The sequence below is a fragment of the Podarcis muralis genome, chromosome 4 (assembly GCF_964188315.1).
Source record: "Podarcis muralis chromosome 4, rPodMur119.hap1.1, whole genome shotgun sequence".
NCBI classification, from domain to species: Eukaryota; Metazoa; Chordata; class Lepidosauria; order Squamata; family Lacertidae; genus Podarcis; species Podarcis muralis.
This window is the reverse complement of record NC_135658.1, coordinates 6,672,280-6,693,367: the sequence shown is the minus strand read 5'-3', so window position 1 is coordinate 6,693,367 and position 21,088 is coordinate 6,672,280.

The following is a 21,088-nucleotide window of genomic DNA, read 5'->3' as shown; positions in this document are numbered from 1 at the left end:
TATTCTACTCCTCAACTCCCCCTCTGGTATGTACAGCGCACCCTTGTAGTACAAAGCCCTGTCTCTTTCCTCAAAGCCCCCTTGACCATCTCCTGCATCTAGGATCTCCCTGATCTTGTTCTGAGCATACTGGTCTTCCCTTGTCAACTCCGCTAGCTCTTGTCTCCTTACCAACATTCCCCCACACACCCATCGGTCCTCAGGTATGACATGACGTACTCCCGGCACTCCCTCCCCTTCCGAGTACTCTGGTTTGCGTGAGAGAGCGTCCGCCCTGACATTTTCCTTTCCCGGCACATACCTAATCTCAAAATTAAACTTAGAGAACTCCTGTGCCTACCGCACCTGTCTTTGGTTCAACACTCGTGCAGTTCTCCAATATTCCAAGTTCTTGTGGTCAGTGCACACTTGGATCTTGTGTTGTGCACCTATCAAAAAATGTCTCCAGCGCCGGAAGGCCTTGTGAATTGCCAGCAGTTCTCGATCATACACTGTGTAGTTTTGTTCTGACTTGTTCAGCTTTCTTGAGAAGAAAGCGCACGGCTTCCACATTCCTCCATCTCCCGGCTGGAGCAATATGCCCCCCACGGCTCTGTCTGACGCGTCTGTCTCCAGTCTCATTGGCTTTCGCAGATCCACATGTAGGAGTTGTTCTTCCGAGGCGAACGCCTTCTTAAGTTTCTCAAACGACCGCTGTGCCTCTCCCGTCCATTCAAACTTCTTCTTGCTGCTAAGACAATCCGTTATAGGTGCCGTCAAATGGGCGAAGTTCTTGATGAACCTGTAGAAATTCCCAAACCCCAAGAACCTTTGCACGTCCTTCCGGTTCTTGGGAGGCTTCCATTCCAGCACTGCTTGCACCTTACCCGGGTCCATGGCTAAACCTTTGTCCGACAGCCGGTAACCCAGGAACTCCACCTCTCGGGCGTGGAATTGGCACTTCTCCAGCTTGACCCACAATTGGTGCTCCTGCAGTCTTTTCAGCACTTCCCTGACGTCTTTCACATGCTGTTCCTCGTTCTCTGAGTAGATCAGCACGTCGTCCAAGAACGCCACACAATTCTTGTACAGCAGTGAGCCGAGCACGTGATGCATAAATCCTTGAAAGGTGCTGGAGCCGGATTGTAATCCGAAGGGCATAACTAAATACTCAAAGGCCACTAGATCATTTAACAAATTAAAATTACATAAACAATCGTGCTTTAAAAGTACATACCATATATGAAGTATCCAGATAATGGAACTTATAACACAGTGGTTTCTGCAGTGAACAACAAGTCTTACAATGTATATAGACAGGCGCAGCATTGATTTTAGTTACAGGTGACAGAAATCTGCAGCTGCAAGCTTTTCTTCTTTAAGTGACCCCTTTAAAACAACAAATGTAAAGCAAACTTGATCCATACACAGGTGTGTTAATTTGTTAAAATATGTTGAATTGTGACATTATGGTCATTTATATTACTTAGAATATGTACAACAAATGAAGCCCATGAGAGCGAAACAAGGCAGTATTCCGGAAATCCTTGTCAACACTGTGGAACTGTAATAGGCTCCAATTTGGACTTGATGAACGTATGTGGAACAGAAACTAGCAGACATTTGGTCTTTTGAATGAACTAATTTATTGGGACTTCCGTCTATATTATTGCAATTTATGTGTTGTTTATGTGCAAGATAAACATTTGATATTGTGATGAAAATATATAGAAGAGTATTGTTTATGTGAATCCACAGACCGTTATGTTTTGTGTGTTTGTACATTCCAGGAACAGCATTCCTGACCCAGATTTTCACAGGAAGTCCCTAAGATGATTCCCCTTTCAAATAGGATACGTGAACCTAGGCCAGTAGGGTCCTCCTCTCTGGCAGACGGACAACCCCTTCTCCAAAGCCCCTCCCTCCCCCACTTCCCCATGAGGGTCCCCCACACCACCCATCACTCACCAGGATGGCTTTGGGCGTCTCCTGCTTGGAGCACTTCTGGGTTCAGAGCCCCCTGAGCTGAGCTGCCTGGCAGTTCTGAATCTACTCCGACAGGTACAGCTGATCTTCCTCCAGCAGCTGAAAGACAAAAGTCAGTTCCTCACGAAGGGAGGGCTTCTCCACCTCCGAGAGTGCAGAGTGGGGGGCAAGGAGGGCAGGTCTGAGTCCCTGCTCTGGTTCTCTCCAATACTCACCTCTGCGGGAGGGATTTGCAACCGCAGCACATCTGCAAAGAGAGGGACATGGGGACAGGTGAGTCCGTCCCTGAGCACCTGGCAAGGCTATTCCAAGAGTTTTGTCCTGGATTCCAAGTCCTACTGCAGGGGAGGAGGGACACCTCAGGCCTTGGGGCCTAATCCTGGCCTCCTTCTACCAGAATGTGGCTCCCCAGGCCAGGGGTAGGCAAATTAAGGCCTGGGGGCTGGATCCGGCCCAATCGCCTGGATCCGGCTCACGGACAATTCAGGAATCAGTGTGTTTTTAGATGAGTAGAATGTGTCCTTTTATTTAAAATGCCTCTCTGGGTTATTTGTGGGGCATAGGAATTCGTTCATCTCCCCCCCAAAAATATAGTCTGGCTCCCTACATGGTCTGAGGGACAGTGGACTGGCCCATGGCTGAAAAAGGTTGCTGACCCCTGCCCCAGGCTAAGAAGGTGGCCAATATCTGGTTCCACTCCACCCTTTAAAAATGTAAATATCAAAACAGATCCCAGCTTTCATAGCATGTAAACCGCATGAGTGGAAATACCGCTGCTCCATGCACAAAAATAGGACTATACTTCCTTCTCCCACCTTTAAAGTAAACCTTTACGTAACGAAACCGAATTGATCCAAGTCTGCCTTCCTCCACCAACCTCAACTTTGCTCTTCAAGCCAAAAGACAACACTTCCCCGTCCCAGGGCGAAACCCCCTGGCCTTCCATTGGTAGAGCTGCCACCACGCCTGTGGCATTTACCTCACGGGGGACTGACTGAGCGGGCGGCAAAAAGCTTTCAGCCTCAGACACTTGGCGGGTTCTGAAATGGCCGTGCAGGGTATAGTTTGAGGACCCCTGGTCTACACTGACTGGGACATTCTGCATGCCAAACAGATGCTCTAGGGCTCCCCATATTTCACTAGCCTTTCAACGTTATGCTATTAGCAACCATGGAGATTCCACCTGCCTCTTTTGAAAGGAGAAAACTCACCTGATCAATTTAATCAATTAATAATAATAATGATTATATTTATACCCCGCCCATTATATTTATACCCCACCCATCTGGCTGGATTTCCCGAGCCACTCTGGGCAGCTTCCAACAAAATATCAAAATACAATAGTCCATCCAATATTAAAAGCTTCCCAAAACATAATAACAGCAACCCCTAAGAGCAGTTTGGCAGGGGTAATGAAGCCTTAGTTTACAGGGGATTCATTTGCCCGCTTGCCCAGGACCCAGGAGAGAACAAAAGCACCAGGGAAGCAACTTCTTCGGAGAAAAGAGTTTTATTGAGATCTGCGCAGTGGAATATCTTCCAAAGACTGGCGGCCCCTATACTGTGTTCAGCAAGCATTCTTATACCTGAGAGCATACATTCGTCTCCCCAATCAGCTGGCAAGGTTACAACTTATTACCTTATATGGCATATGGCTATATGGCTAACTAAGCTCCCCTCCCTCCCTTCTATGTTTGTTCTTCTTCTCCTGCATTACTGAAACAGGAAGCATGAAGCAGGAAACAGCTTCTGGCCTACATAGCTGAAGCAATTGCGGGTTTTAACCACAGCTGCTGCTAGCTGCTTAACCACAACTGCAAAAGTTAGCCTGAGTCCTCTTATTATTAAGATTAACCCTTCCCTCTCCCTTCACTAAGGTCTCCCTTGGGAGGTGGTGGACTCTCCTTCCTTGGAGGTTTCTAAGCAGAGATGGGACGGCCATCTGCCATGGATGCTTTAGCTGAGATTCCTGCATTGCTGGGGGTTGGACTAGATGACCCTGGGATCCCCTCCTATCTCTCCACTCCGGAATTCTAGGAGGAGCTTCCTTGCCTCCTGCAAAGCCCTTTTCCCTGCAAGCTCTTCCTCTGGTTTCTGGCCAAGGGAGGGAGATGCTCAGAGTCCAGCCAAGAGCCTCACCCCCAAAAGGATATCTGGGCATTGGCGTAGGCAGGGGGGTTGTTGTTTAGTCGTTTAGTCGTGTCCGACTCTTCGTGACCCCATGGACCAGAGCACGCCAGGCACTCCTGTCTTCCACCGCCTCCCGCAGTTTGGTCAGGCTCATGTTTGTAGCTTCGAGAACACTATCCAGCCATCTCATCCTCTGTCGTCCCCTTCTCCTTGTGCCCTCCATCTTTCCCAACATCAGGGTCTTTTCCAGGGAGTCTTCTCTTCTCATGAGGTGGCCAAAGTATTGGAGCCTCAACTTCACAATCTGTCCTTCCAGTGAGCACTCAGGTCTGATTTCCTTAAGAATGGATGCGTTTGATCTTCTTGCAGTCCATGGGACTCTCAAGAGTCTCCTCCAGCACCATAATTCAAAAGCATCAATTCTTCGGCGATCAGCCTTCTTTATGGTCCAGCTCTCACTTCCATACATCACTACTGGGAAAACCATGGCTTTAACTATACGGACCTTTGTTGGTAAGGTGATGTCTCTACTTTTTAAGATGTTGTCTAGATTTGCCATCGCCTTTCTCCCAAGGAGCAGGCGTCTTTTAATTTCGTGACTGCTGTCACCATCTGCAGTGATCATGGAGCCCAAGAAAATAAAATCTCTCACTGCCTCCATTTCTTCCCCTTCTATTTGCCAGGAGGTGATGGGACCAGTGGCCATGATCTTTGTTTTTTTGATGTTGAGCTTCAGACCATATTTTGCGCTTTCCTCTTTCACCCTCATTAAAAGGTTCTTTAATTCCTCCTCACTTTCTGCCATCAAGGTTGTGTCATCTGCATATCTGAGGTTGTTGATATTTCTTCCGGCGATCTTAATTCCGGCTTGGGATTCATCCAGCCCAGCCTTTCGCATGATGAATTCTGCATATAAATTAAATAAGCAGGGGGACAATATACAGCCTTGTCGTACTCCTTTCCCAATTTTGAACCAATCAGTTGTTCCATATCCAGTTCTAACTGTAGCTTCTTGTCCCACATAGAGATTTCTCAGGAGACAGATGAGGTGATCAGGCACTCCCATTTCTTTAAGAACTTGCCATAGTTTGCTGTGGTCAACACAGTCAAAGGCTTTTGCATAGTCAATGAAGCAGAAGTAGATGTCTTTCTGGAACTCTCTAGCTTTCTCCATAATCCAGCGCATGTTTGCAATTTGGTCTCTGGTTCCTCTGCCTCTTCTAAATCCAGCTTGCACTTCTGGGAGTTCTCGGTCCACATACTGCTTAAGCCTGCCTTGTAGAATTTTAAGCATAACCTTGCTAGCGTGTGAAATGAGTGCAATTGTGCGGTAGTTGGAGCATTCTTTGGCACTGCCCTTCTTTGGGATTGGGATGTAGACTGATCTTCTCCAATCTTCTGGCCACTGCTGAGTTTTCCAAATTTGCTGGCATATTGAGTGTAGCACCTTAACAACATCATCTTTTAAAATTTTAAAATTTTAAAATTTAAAATTTTAAAAGCCAGGGGGGTAGCTGCCCCCTAAATCCATGAAAATAATAGAAATCTGAGGTTCTGCCAAGCGAGAGAGGGCTGAGCTGGAGGGACTCGGCTTGGCAAGGGTTAAAAGGAACTGAGCTGCCATCCTAGAGAGGCCAGGAAGCAAGGGGGGCAGGTCCTCCAGAGCCAAGGCCCCTCCCTCCCCAGTCCTTTCCTTGCTTTGGGGTCTCTCCTGCAAGGGCTGCCTCGCTCTCCCCTCCTGGGATCTGGTGAGTCTCCTCTCTCTCCCCCCAGAGGGTGCAGTGGGGAGACGGGGGGGGGGCAGGGCTGCAGCAGGGGAGGAGGCCTGGGGGGCCGGATCTGCTCATGTGGGGGGACCCCAAGTCAGGGAGGAAAGGGTCCTGCCAGGGAGGGGCCAGGTCTGCCACGCTCTCCTTCCTGCAGATCAGAGGATTCCTGACTCCCACGAAATCTCCCTTCTTTAAAGAAAGGAGTCCCTGGGACTTTAACTCTGTGTAATATCACTCAGCCTCATTGCACAACAGAGGAAACATGTGCAAATGGTTTTCCAAAGCTGGACGAGGAGGTGGACTAGCCCCCCCCCCCCCCAGAACAACGGGGAGAAAGGAAGGTAAAGTGGGGAAGAATGGCCAGGAAAAAAGAGAGGGATCCCATCCCATAGTCTGGCTGCTGCATTGCGGACCAGTTTCCCAGTCGTCTCCCAGGGCAGCTCCCCACGGAGGCCACTGCAGCAATCCCCTCGCACCCAGAGCAGGGCATCCCAGGACCACATCCTCTCTGTCCCAAAGGGATTGTTGCTGGCAAAGCAGCCGGAAATGGGCACTGCTACTCACTGACCCTCCTGGGACCTTGGCATCAGTGGCTGTGTGTGAGTTAAGTTATCTAACAGAATAATAACAACAACAACAACAACAACAATAATAAATTACCTAAATTCAAAGGAGATGTCTTTGGCCCTGCCCACTTGGCTCTCAGGGGGTTGACCAGATATATACCTGGCTCTCAAAGAAAAAGGGACCCCACCCCAGGAGTCTGTCTGGAGAGTAACAGAGAGTCCAAGTGCAAGAAAAAGAGACAGAAGCAGGGAATGGAGGTGAGGGTGGGGGTGGGGAGCAACTCCTGAGGACCCCCAGGCGAGGACCCCCACTAGAGCCAAGCATCCATTTTTCACAAGATACAAACATTTCCCTTGTCAGTCAGTTCTGCCTTCATGCATTGACTGGAAGGCAGCAGAAACCAGGTTGATTAATCTCCCAGAAATCCCTTCAGTTGCCTCCACATTTTGCATTGCTAGAAGGCTAGAGACTTATTTCTTCTCCTCTTCCTGCTCTTTCTTTTCAAAAAGATAGCTCATGGTCTGGGATGCGGTGCAATCCTGCCCTGGTTCCCAGCAAGACTCATCCATGCTTGCTCAGGGAACCATTTTCTCCGCTGCCCTACAAATTCTGTAACAGAATAATGTATTTGCTTTGTAGAAATTCCTAGAGCTTTTCATTACGACAAACAGAAGGTTTCCTACTGAATCAGGCAGAGGAGAGAAAGCAGGTGAGAGAGACTTTCCTCTGGATACTCCCAAGGGGCTCCAAACAGGACAGAGAACATCCCATAATGGTTTGCTGATGGCCCATCCGTTTTCTGGGAAAGCATCCATGGAATGAGATCTCACACCCTTCAAGTCTTTGCCATTCTCTTTCTAATATTTCTCACCATTCTGTGTTTTTAATTTGTGTTTCTTTTTCAGGGAAAGGATCTCTTTGCAAAATGGACCTGGATTCCTGTGAGGCAGAGAGGCCTCCGTTGGACACCAGAGAGAGGCCACTGGGTAAGAGAAAGGTGGTTTTTCCCCATTTGGTCTCATTCTGTTTGTTTTCCAACTTTTCTGAGGGTTCTTTTCATCTTGTTTTGGGGAGAGACGGTTGGGAAGAAGGGTGCAGAGGAGGGGAGATGTATTTCTGCACCACAAACATATGAAATGGGCACAAACGTCCAAATGCTCTCAGTAGGCAAGGCTTTCTCAAAAGCCCATCTGTAGTTAGAGATGCCCTGTTTCACCTGTGAGAGAAGCAGACACTCTTGGCGTCCTGATCACCTTTTTTCTCTTGCAGGTGGCAGAATGATGCCGGCAAGACTTCCTGATCCGTCTTTTCATGGGGACAGAAGAGAAGCAGCGGGTGTGGAACCAGATCAGGTCAGGGGAAGCTGCCTTGTGGGGACAGAGGCCAAGGGATGGAGTAATGTCATGATCTGGTTGGGCACAGAGGAGTGGTGGGAGGAAGCAGCTGGGGAACCAGGAAGGGAAGATGGCTCAGAGCCGAAGGAGTGGAGGTGGAGGAAGGATGAGCGGTCAGAGGGGCAAGAGGGAGAAGCCTGGGAAGAGGAGGTGTCAGAAGCTGAAGGGGTTACAGGGCTTAGTGAGCTGGGAGACTCTGTGGCAGAATGCAGTGCAGAATCAGAGGCAGAAGAGGAAGGAGGCGAGTGGGAGAGGAAGGTTGAGAGGCAGAGGTGAGTCAGGAGAAGGAGGAGCCACAGGTGGCTCCCTCTCCTTTTCCCAGACTCCACCCTCCCTGCTTGTCTCTCAGAGCCAGGAGACCCCCTGCAATGCAGGAATCTCTGCTAGATCATCCAAGACAGATGGCCATTCAAAACAGGCTTATTTTATTTCTAGATTGTCACTGAATGCTAAAATCGGTTTCTAAACAGTGAACAAATCAGAACAAATAGTGGCCTGGATGCACCTAACCAGCCCCATTGGCTGTAAAAAGGGGCCTGCCCCCCATTCCTCCCCCTCTCCATGCCCCCATGAACTCCTGGAATTTGGCTCTAGGCCATTGGGAGGGAATTCCCCAGAACAGCTCAGGAGGAGAGGAGAAAGTGGACCCTTCCCTTGGGGAAACTGGAATTCTTGCGTAGGCAGAATGACATGGAAAACACAAGGTGGAGTACCACCTATTTGCACAAAGATGAACACCCATAATTAAAACGGAAAATAAAATAAACATACAGAATTAATATGTGCAGCAAAGCAATCCTGTTGAAACAACACCACAATTAACAGGAAGGACACAACAGAGCATTGTGTAGCAGATCATATTTCTGCTGTCTCAGAGGAGGACATTTCCCTTTTTCTTTTAGGGTCCATTATGCTTTGAAAATGTCGCTGTTGGTTTCACAGACAAGGAGTGGGAGTTCCTGGATCCTGACCAGAGAGCTCTGCATAAGGACGTCATGAAGGAGAATCCTGGGATTGTCACCTCTCTTGGTAAGGCTCCCTGTGGGATTGTCGTATTTGCTGGAACTTCAAAAAATACCTCTGTGTGAACAACCTCATATATTTTCACAGAGCTCAACAGCACCCCCTCTAACACCTGGGAACCTAACATCCCTACAATAAAGAGTAAATTAGAGTTTTTTCTTTGAACAATCTTCCTCAGATTATTCCTTTTTCTACCATGATTGAGCTGCTGTGAACTTCTGAGGCCATCTTAAATGTCAGCTTCAGAATTGTTAGGAAAGATAAGTAGCGTCAGGTTTTCTGTTTTTGTCAGTCTTGGGTTGACCAAAGAGACGACTGGCAGCGAAGCTCAGGTGCTGCCAGCAAGAGAATAAGCAGGCCTAGGGAGAGGAGAGTTAGCAGCGGAAGGCAGAGAGGAGGGGGAGAGGAACTGTAATCTGAGCTTTGAAGAAAGGGGAGAAGAAAAAGAGAGAGTGAGTGACAGACAGCTGTGTGAGAGCTACAGGAGTGAGCCAGACGCTGGGATGCAGGAAGCATTCTCTGCCAAATTTAAAGATACTGGAAGAGAAGTTGGGGGCTTCCTTGCTGGGGAAGGGGGAGGAGCTCAGTCTGGACAACTCCATCTTGTGGGGAGGACGATGAGTAGAGGAGCTCCGTCCAAGTTTGTTGTTTTAGCAATGAATCTGATATTATTAACAGCCAGAGTCGTCTCACGTTTGTGGGAGACCAAGCCATAAGAAGGACTGACATTGGAGATGGAGGGGATGCCATGACTGGGCCAAACAAAATCCATCCCAGAGAAGAGCTAGGCTTATGGAATCTCAGGTACAGTGGTGCCTCGCAAGACGAAATTAATTCGTTCCGCGAGTCTTTTCGTCTTGCGATGTTTTTCGTCTTGCGGAGCACGGTCAGTCGCAACTGCACCTCTTCAAGCAGTTTTTTTAAAAAAGGAAACAATACGTTTTCATCTTGCAAAGCAAGCCCATAGGAAAAATCGTCTTGCGAAGCAAGTCAAAAAATGAAAAACTCTTTCGTCTTGCGAGTTTCTCATCTTCCGAGGCATTCGTCTTGCGAGGTACCACTGTAGTAGTAGCAGTGATGAGGATGATGATGATACAGTGGTACCTCGGTTTACAAAATTAAGCTTTTCCAGAACGGGTACCACTGTAGTAATAATAATAATTTTTATTTCTACGCTGCCCATAATAATAATAATAATAATAATCTGATTCCATATAAAAAGAACATTAACTTTAAAATAAACAACTTCTACTAGTGGCCAAAATTGTGGAAACCTTTTGTGAAATTTGTGAAATTATTCCACCTTTGTGTGGAATAATGCCATAAAATTATATAGCAATGGAAAGATAATTTAATGAATAATGTAATGCAATGAATTTTATGAAGGAGTATTTATTAGAACAGCAGTCATAAAGAAAAAATGTGAAACCTTTGGTAACCATTGGTAACCTTTAGCTTTCATTACGGCCTTACAACACCTTCCCATGAAGTGAATCAAGTTTTTAGTTCTGCAGTTGTAGTAATGTGAAACAAAGACTGAATTATTGCCTCTGTTAATTGGACTTTATTGCTGGGTTGCCTCTGTTTAAAATGTTTCTTTAGTCGACTGCATAGATTTCCAATTGGGTTAAAGTTTTGGCTATTCCCAGGCCATTCCGGCAGTGGAATAGGATAATAATAATAATAATAATAATAATAATAATAATAATAATAATAATAATAATAATAATAATTTATTATTTATACCCCGCCCATCTGGCTGGGTTTCCCCAGCCACTCTGGGCGGCTTCCAACTGAATATTAAAAACAGTACAGCATCAAACATTAAAAACTTCCCTAAAGAGGGCTGCTCTTGAAAGCACTTTTTCAACACAGCAGCAACATGACATGGAGCTGAATCTTTCTGAAATAGAAAACAAACAAACAAACAAACAAACAAACAAAACAAATATAAATGCTTCAGTATCTAGGTAAAGATCACCTGTGGAACGCTTCAGTTTGGGCTCAAGCTTTTCGTTTATGTATTTGGGGGGTGTTTAAAGTCCAGTCGCGAACGACTCTTGGGTTGTGGCGCTGCAGTATTGGTGTTAAATAAGTAATGATCAGACAAAAGGCGTCCTGGAAAAAGGAGATTGATCTGTGTGTGCAGCTGGTCTCCTGGAGAGCCACCAAGGTCACCTTGCATGACCCTGAAAGGCTGATGCAATGTAAGAACCTAAGAATGCAAGAGTCTTGCTGGATCCATATGAGGTCCATATAGTTCAGCATCCTGGTCTCATCCCAGGGACCAACCAGATGCCCCAATCGGATGCCCATTTGAGATTCCCAGCAAGTGGCATTCGGAAGCATATTGCCTCATACAGCGGAGGTCCAACACTCTGGTCCTACAACAGCCATGCAAGGTGGGCCAGGGCCCTTGGTCTGGATAGAGGCAGAGGCTTAAAGCCCCCAGCCCTTCACACTAGGCTCTGTGATAATGATTTTAAGGTCTTAAAGGTAAAGGGAACCCTGACCATTTGGTCCAGTCGTGATCGACTCTGGGGTTGTGGCACTCATCTCACTTTATTGGCCGAGGGAGCCGGCATGCAGCTTCGGGTCATGTGGCCAGCATGACTAAGCCGCTTCTGGCGAACCAGAGCAGGGCACCAAAACACCGTTTACCTTCCCGCTGGAGTGGTACCTATTTATCTACTTGCACTTTTACGTGCTTTCGAACTCCTAGGTTGGCAGGAGCTGGGACCGAGCAACTGGAGCTCACTCCGTAGTGGGGATTCAAACCGCTGACCTACTGATCGGCAAGCCCTAGGCTCTGTAGTTTAGACCACAGCGCCACCCGCTTCCCATTTTGGGGGCATTTACATTCCCATTAATGACGCAAATTCTGCCCACACCTTTTGCTGCCTTTTGCTGCCATACAACCCCAGATCATCACACTATCTGGGTGTTTCACGGTTGATGTAATGCAAGTAGCATGTAAATCTTCTCTGATTCTTCTCCTCACGTATTTCATGCCATCACTACCAAGCAAGGAGATTTGGGTCTCATCCCTCCAAATAACACTGTCCCATTGTTCCACTGTCCAGTTAACATGGGTTTAATGTTTTCAAGCTTTGCTTGAGAGATAACAATGGCTTTTTCCTTTGAATTCTAGCCTTAGACTTGAATTCTTAGCCTTAGAGAGCCAGTGTGGTGTAGTGGTTAAGAGCGGTAGTCTCGTAATCTGGTGAACCGGGTTCGCGTCTCCGCTCCTCTACATGCAGCTGCTGGGTGACCTTGGGCCAGTCACACTTCTTTGAAGTCTCTCAGCCTCACTCACCTCACAGAGTGTTTGTTGTGGGGGAGGAAGGGAAAGGAGAATGTGAGCCGCTTTGAGATTCCTTAAAGGGAGTGAAAGGCGGGATATCAAATCCAAACTCTTCTTCTTCTTCTTCTCTTCTTAGACCAGTCCTTGCACTCAACTTCACATTACATTGCGCCATGTCATCTTGTATACACCCAGATGATATTCTTCTGTAATGTAGGGACAGTCTCTCCATTCTTTGATCGTCACTTGCCTTTGTGCACCTTTTCCTGCCTTAACCAGTCTGATTTTTTAGTGACTGAGTCTCCATATACGTCTTCAAAAATATAGAAAGGCCAGCTTTGGTTAAGTTTTCCCCAATCTTTCATCCAATTTCTTCATGACTGTAGCCTTGTTCACTTAATAGTACTATTTTACATTGCTTTCTGGGTGACCAGTCAACTCTTTGTGCCATTTCTATAATTTTATTATGTTTTTCAACCTCACTAAATGAAAGAAGACAGAAAACCAACCAATTTGTTATCAATCACGTAACACACTGACAAAAGTTAACCTAAGCAAGTTGTGCTTCCTTTTTCTGGTTATTTTTCTATAATGTTTTATAGAATATGGATAATTGAACAAACTTTGTAGAATTGCATTCTTGATTAAATTATCTTTCCATTGATATATAATTTTATAATATTACTCAAAAAAAAGGTCTGTTATGAGCCATCAATCCCCTGAAATACACTTTTTTCCAAAAGGCTTCCACAATTTTGACCACTACTGTATATCAAACAAAGCAACATTCAACAACTCATCAGAATCTAATAATAAATATGTTGGTTAACGACAAGCAACACAGGTAATGAACACACACCCAACTTGAAGCGCAGCATAAATTAATAATGCAGTTTTTAAGTGAAAGAATAAGAGCTTTACTGAGTTAAAATGAACTTTTTGATAAAAACATGGTTCCAAACAGTTTGACTGAGATTACATACTGACTCTGCTCACAACTGAGGCAGACTGACTCTGACTGAAATCTTACAGAGAACACAGAGAGAAAATGGCTGCTAAGTCACATGTCAGAGTGACTCAACAGTTAGCAGTTAGGCCTGAATAACTTTAGTAGACCCAAATGATTGTGCAGCCCCAGCACTTCCCAGCCTGCTTTGCTGCTTCTACTGTCATGTGTCTTTGTCACATGACACTCCCTCAAAGACCTAGAGAGCAGAAGTATAAACATGAAAAATTAACTTATTCATATACTTTGTCCACAAAATTCAGCTTTGCAATCAATTCAACATGCTGCACCCTAGGGAACAGCATTATTTATTTTGTAAATAAATCAGACAAATCTTTGCAGGTGAAGTGCAAAAGTTGCTTTAAAGAAAGGTTTCCCAAACTAGGGTCCCCAGCAGCTCCCGGACTACAGTTCCCATCATCCCTCCCTATTGGTCCTGCTAGCTAGGGGTGATGGGAGTTGTAGTCTAAAAACAGCTGGAGACCCAAGTTTGCTTTAAAGGGAAAGTAGGCCAGCCCTGTGACACCCTCTGCTGGCCAAAAGCGCTGCCCCAGAATCTGAACCACCCCCAGTACTGCTAATTGGAATTAATAGAGCGCAAAACAGAAGTTTGAGTCAAATCAAATTTTATTAAACGGTCACAGACCAGGTTAACTCGTACAGCTAGTCAGCGAAGCATAACACCGGAAAAAACAAAGGACAATTTCAATACAGATTAGGCCATAACAGCAATTTGAAATTAGACAGCATAAATAAAATTAAGTATTTGCCTTCGCCTGCATATTGACGTTGGAAAGCTCTTGTTTCCTGCGCCTAATAGCGGCTACACAGAATTTGGCAACATTGATCGTAATTTCAGGAACCTTATCTTCTACCAAGGCTCTCATACGTTGGGGTTCTGGTACATTTTTAAGCTTTTGTAGAACTGGGGCAATAAAGGTCAGGCGTAGATCCTCGTAGTAACTACAGTGCAGCAATACATGCAGACTTGTTTCCACTTCCGATGAGCCACATGGGCAGACACGTGACTCATATGGTTTGCCCTCATATCTGCCTAGCAGCAGGGCAGAGGGCAGAACGTTAAATCTGGCCAGGGTAAAGGAGTGTCTGTACTTAGGTATTTGTAAATCAGCCAGATAATTTGCGGGTGAGAACCCTCTTCCAAAGTCTCTAATTGTGGCATGTTTATCCATTTTGCCCATATGACATTGCAGCTCTATGTCCCTAATGCGTTGGAGCACTTGACTTCTGGCTCTCTCATATCCTGCCGCTATCAAGATCTGTGGGGAGAATCCCAAGCTTCTTATCTTTTCAAACAGGGAAGCTTTCCAGGTAGAATGAAAGGTGTCTAAGAGTGTTAAAGGAGCCAAACCGGCCGGGGAAAAAATAAGTTTTAACCAGTAGTGTATCTTTAGAATCCACAACCGCGCGTTAACGGGTGGTTGTCCAACTAAACAAAGAAATTACATCAACCCATCAAAAACAGATATCTATTTCAAAATACTCTCAAACAGAATTGAGTGACGGCCGCCCTTTGGATTATTCCCTAGCAATAAGTACTGATCTAGCCAACATAAAAAATTATCTAACAATAACAAATGGGCTACTGCTGACGTTAGTAGAAAATTTCACACCTCAATTAAAAGAGATAAAATTAAATGATATGCACCAAGAACATAAAACAGTTGAGCTAGTGGGGACGAACAAACCAGTAATAAATAAGAATCTGCAAAGACATAACTCAAGGGTAAAAGTGAAGAAAAGTAAAAATATCAAAACAACAAGGAAAGCCAAGTATACCCGCAGTAATCGAAGCATACATTGGCAGAAATTGTTCAAACTTCTTCCCTCGGCCCCAAATAAATCGACCATACGGGGCAGCAAAAAGAAGGGAACAAAGAGAGAAACAAAGATAGTTACACAGCAACCGGCCAAGGAGGACTCGCCAAGGCTGATTCCAGTAGCAAGTGAGAAGGCAGAAGTAACAATTCAGTCCCTGGATAACCAACTATTTAACAAACCTGATGCTGCGGAAGTAGAGGCCTCTACCTATGAAGGCAATAAAACACTTAGCAAATCGAACAGCGAGGAAGAGGAAGCGTTCAGTAGAGATGATACCCCCCTTCAGACCTGGCAAGCCTCCAGTCAGGAAAGAGATTGGAATTTGATCCTAAATCCCCAAAAATTGGTATTCACGAACTTCCCGAAGCCTAAGGGCTTCCTTACAGGGAAACAGCGAATAATGAACTTTGTATCTAGCCTAAATGACATACTGCCAGGAATGGTTAATTCTAATGATATCACCTCGGTGGAATATCTACATTATGATGGTCACTCAGTGAGAGCACTGACCACTTTTAGGGATCAGAACCTGGCCAAGTTTATTTTTAGGTCAAGACTTGCCTTTTTAAAAGCACAGATAACAATACTTAGGCTCTTTGAAAATAAGGCTCCTTTGAGCCCCCTTTTGAAAACCGAGCAGGCAAATCTTAGAAAGGGGAAAGAACTCTCAAAATTCTGGCCTGACAAACAGAATCCGCAACGCCTTGTGAGCAAAGGTGAGGATCTCTTTACTATGGAAGAAAATATCCTAATTGACCAATTCTGGATGTTCCCACCATTAATACAAACTGACATCTTGGGAAGACTAGACAAGCTAAGAGATAAGCTGGCCGAGAGAGCTCCAGTCAACGAGGTAATTAAGGGAGACCAAAAAAAGACCACAACACGTAACCATCAGATTAAAGCGGAGATTAACTTTCCACCAAGAGAGAATGTGCCACCCTTCAAGGGGAGCACTCCATCACCCCCCCGAAGGAGAAATACCCCTAAGGTGACCCCACCAGACGTATGGGACAAAATGAGATACTTAGATGAAACAGAATTGGGCCAAAATCAGGCCGCAACAGAATATCCACAGAAGGAATTTATGCATAATAAAGATCCGGTGTTCACAAACGTGAGCACTTTGCATCCACCTATTGAAATCATAGAGCGGCTGGATAGCCCGCCATACAAAGACGATAGGCGACCGATACATAAAGCGACAAACCCTAAAAGTACGTTAGCTAATAATTGACAAAGACTCGACTGTGATAAAGCCAATCTTAAATTTTTATCATGGAACATTGCTGGTTGGCTCAACAAGGCGACTGACCAATCATTTGTCAATTTTATTCAAGATCATGATATAGTCTTCTTGCAAACAGAAGTTTGATTGGCACTTCAACCTCTTGGGAGCTTCTAGGTGCTTTCTGCACCACCTAGAGTACCCACAGAATTGTGGCTTCTACTGGCAACACACATAGGAGAACAAATGAAAGACAAACACAAGGGGCAGGAAAAAACCTGGAAAGGGCCATACCAAATGGAGATCCGGTGTGAAGAGGTCACTTTTCCCACTGCTGAACAATGTCACAGGCAGAGGAGATGGAATGCTAGAAGTGTTCTCTGGGGCAAGGGGAGCTGCTGGGAAATTGAACTACGGGCTCAAAATATTACTTTTTTAAAAAGTTACTGCCATTCTAGGCATTGCCATTCTAGGCATTGGCCACCTACCAATATTTTATTCAAGTCTGCAACATTGGGTTGGTTGGTTTACAAAGTAAATAAATACATAAATCTTCCTTTGCACATGTCAATATCCTCATTTATTATTTTTAAAATTTATTCGCCCTTCATCTGAAGATTTTACAACATACAACATTTTTTTAAAAAAAATTTTTTTTATAGAGTTACAAACTTTCTTGATCAGGGGACTGCTGTGGAAATTGTGCACCTCGATTTCAGTAAGGCTTTTCACAGAGTCCTCTGTGAGATTTATGTGAGGAAGCTGGTAAAATGTGGGCTGAATGAGATATATGTCTTAGGACATCAAACTGGGAAAGTGGATTTTAAACTGACTGAAGAGGTTTTATGCCCTTGGGAATTTGGTCTCTTAAATCTACACCTTCGCCTTCTGTTTCTGTGCGCTGCTCTGGTTCGCCAGAAGCGGCTTAGTCATGCTGGCCACATGACCTGGAAGCTGTATGCCGGCTCCCTCGGCCAGTAAAGCGAGATGAGCGCTGCAACCCCAGAGTCGGCCACGACTGGACCTAATGGTCAGGAGTCCCTTTACCTATGCATTACAGCAGGGACGTCTAACTTCCAAGATGCTGAGATCTACTCCCAGTAATAAAAAACCTGCCAGTCATCTACCCATTGTCTTTGCCCAGAGTTGTTGAGCTTTTCTCAGGGAGCATTGACCAGAGAGTTGTGGATCAACCAGTAGATCGCGATTCACCTGTTGCACATGCCTCCATTCTAGGAATTTGCAAAACAGCATCAAACCTTGTGTTACATGAAATACATTCGACAAACACAAGACGTAACCGGCTGTGGATTCACATAAACAATACTCTTCTATATATTCTTATCACAATATCAAATGTTTATCTTGCACATAAACAACACATAAAGTGCAATAAATCCGTTCATTCCTAAAGACCAAATGTCTGCTAGTTTCTGTTCCAGATATGTTCATAAAGTCCAATTTGGAGCCTACTACAGTTCCACAGTGTAGTAGTGTTGCACATGCCTCCATTGTAGGAACCGCACTCCTGACCCAGAATTTCACAAGAAGTCCCAACAATGATTCCCCTTTCAAAGAGGATACATGAACCTAGGCCAGTAGGGTCCTCTCTGGCAGACGGACAACCCCTTCCCCAAAGCCCCTCCCTCCCCCACCTCCCCATGGGGGTCCCTCCCCAGAAAGGCCTCCACTGTCCGGTGTTTGGACACCTGAAGGGCATGGAGGCCTCTCAGGGCAGCTGCCTGGCAGTTCTGCATCACCTGGAGCAAGAAATCTTGCTCTGGCTCCAGCAAAAGTCAGGCTGTCAGTTCCTCACTGCTGAGAGTGCAGAGTGGGGGGCAAAGAGCCCTGGCAGCGGGAGGAAGGTCTGAGGGATCCTCTCCCTGCTCTTGTTTCCTCCAATACTCACCATTGCTGGATGAAGAAAGCCTGTGGCACATCTTCAAGAAGAGAAAAACAAGTAATAAATGAAATAAGAAACTGAGAAAATAAGAATCCACTGTTTGCCTCGCCTTGTCCTCCATCAACTGCCAGCAACTGCTCTCTTCTCCACTCGACTCATTACTAACCCAAAATGGCCGCCTGCAAGTCTGTGGTCCATGTCACCATAGCAACCCCCCCTCACCTGGACCTAGTCCCACCTGGCTCCACCTATTGGGAGATGATCTATAATGAAATGAAAAAAAAAAAGGTTTAAGATAACCTTTGTTAAAAGACCAGAAGTGTTTTTATTAGGTTTTTTAGGGCAGTATTTACCAAAAGATAAGAAAAATCTATTCATGTATGTGACAACAGCAGTCAGAATTTTACTAGTTCAAAGATGGAAAGGCGATGAAATACCAGCGAAGGAACTCTTAAATTTCTTTAATTCAGTTATTAAAAGTGGCTCCTCTTACTTAGGGCCCCACAGACCTCATGGGACACCAGAGCAGATTCCCTTGTTGCTTTTTTGAGTCGACCAGCAATGGGGGTTGCATTTCCTTATTTACAGGAGGGCTGTTGCTGAAGCACATGACATGCTCTTCACACTTAGTTATCTATTAGAAGCACAGGCACAAATTATTGTATGTGTGTGTGTGTATTTGCAAACTACCCCAGTCTCTGAGGGGTGAGATTCCAGGGGTCCCAGGCGCTTCCCCATCTTCCCCTTGGAACGAAGGTCAGCGGAGACTGTGGCGTCTTTATGATATCTAGTTTTATTTACTCGCATACACAACCGGAGTGTAGGACGGAGGGGCTCACAGCATCAACACCCAAACAGATCTTGCTTCTCTATTAGTCGCAGCTTTGGCTCCGGCACAGAGCAAGCTGGTTTTGGAGTTTACCACAACTCTCTCTGGGTCTTGCTTTCCTACCTAGCAGCCAGGTGAGATGGGAGGGGGGAGGACAGGCCTCCCCCATTAGCTGCAGCTCTTGCAACCCAGCTCCTTCGTTGGGGATGCTGAGGAGGACACTCTATGGCCAGGAAAGGCCCTTGTCTTGCCAAGAAACTTGTCTGTGGGAATCGTGCATCCATAATGCTATGGAAAGGGTGAATGTCTTCTAGAATTCTCTGGTGTCACCAGAAGAGGAAGCCGTTCTTTTCAGTTAGGTCTGTTCTCAACTGCAGAGGATGAGTAGCCTTGGGAGCCTCTTGGGGAGATGGAAGTGATGAAAGGACTGAATCCATGAGGGAGAGCTACTTGCTCTGAGATGGGGGAACTTCAGGCAAAGGCCAGCAGAGAAGGGATGCTGTTGGCTGCTGGTTTCTGTTGCTCCCCACTTTCCCAAAGGGCGTAACATCGGAGGTCCTGCGGGAGGAAAGAGCGTCTTGGAGTCAGGGGCCAGTCTGTTTTTTATAACATTTTTATTAGTGTTTTTACATTACAAAATAGAAAAAGAAAAAAGAAAAAATACAAAATAAAAATAGTTAAAAACAATCAATCTTTTCATCACATTATTTCTCATTTACTTGTTTCCCGGACCTCCTCATACCTCCCTTTTTTGTATTTCAATTCAATTTATTAGCTCAGCAGTTTCTTTCCCTCTTTATTCTACCCTGATCTTTAATCTTAAGTTATTATAACCTTGAATTTTTACTTATAAAAAACCATTTTTTCATATTCTTTTATACCATTACAGCTAGAAACCACTTAATTTCAATCCAACATCATTCTAACATTCATTAATTTTGCAATATCTCTGTTGATAGTCTTTAAATTTCTTCCAATCTTCTTCCACTGACTCTTCTCCCTGGTCTCGGATTCTACCAGTCATTTCCGCCAATTCCATGTAGTCCATCACCTTCATCTGCCATTCTTCCAGAGTGGGTATATCTTGTGTCTTCCAATACTTTGCAATAAGTATTCTTGCTGCTGTTGTAGCGTACATAAAGAAAGTTCTATCCTTCTTTAACACCAATTGGCCGACTATGCCCAGGAGAAGTCAGGGGCCAGTCCTGGCCAAAGCGGCCCCCACTGCCCCCACCACGGAGTCCCTGGCACTCCTGGACCATGAGGGATGCCAGCTTTGGTCTTGGCCCAAATTGGGGGCCAAACTGTCAGTATTTCATTCTCCCATTGCTAGTGTAACATGATATCCATGTTTACACCTTCTGTACTGTCTGTGTAAGAATGGAAGTCAGTCTGTAAATCACTTCCATCCTTTCTTCTCTTTTACTCTGACCGAGGAGGAGACGGCTGTGGAAGACAGCTCACGCCATGTTTCTTTGTTATTTTCTGCTGTAAATAAAGCTTGATGTCACATTTTAACACAGTTTGCAGGACATCTGCAAAGAGAAGGACATGGGGACAGGTGAGTCCGTCCCTGAGCACCTGGCAAGGATATTCCACGAGTTTTCTCCTGGATTCCAAGTCCTACTGCAGGGGAGGAGGGACACCTCAGGCCTTGGGGCCTAATCCTGGCCTCCTTCTACCAGAACGTGGCTCCCCAGGCTAAGGAGATGGTCAATATACAGTTCCATTCCACCCTTTTAAAATTTAAATATCAAAATAGATCCCAACTTTCAGAGCATGTAATTCACAGGAGTGGAAAGACCGCTGCGCTACTCATCGAAATAGGACTATACTTCCTTCTCCCACCTTCAAAGTAAACGTAAAGAAACCGAATTGATCCAAGTCTGCCTTCCTCCACCAACCACAAGCTTCGCTCTTCATGCCAAAAGACAACACTTTCCCGTCCCCGGGTGAAACTCCCTGGCCTTTCATTGGTAGAGCTGCCACCACACTTGCGGCGTTTACCTCAGCGGGAAGCAAGGACTGACTGAGCGGGCGGCGAGATGCTTTCAGCCTCGGACACTTGGCGGGTTATGAAATGGCCGTGCAGGCCAGATTCACGGTCCCGGCAGGCCGGATTTGGGCC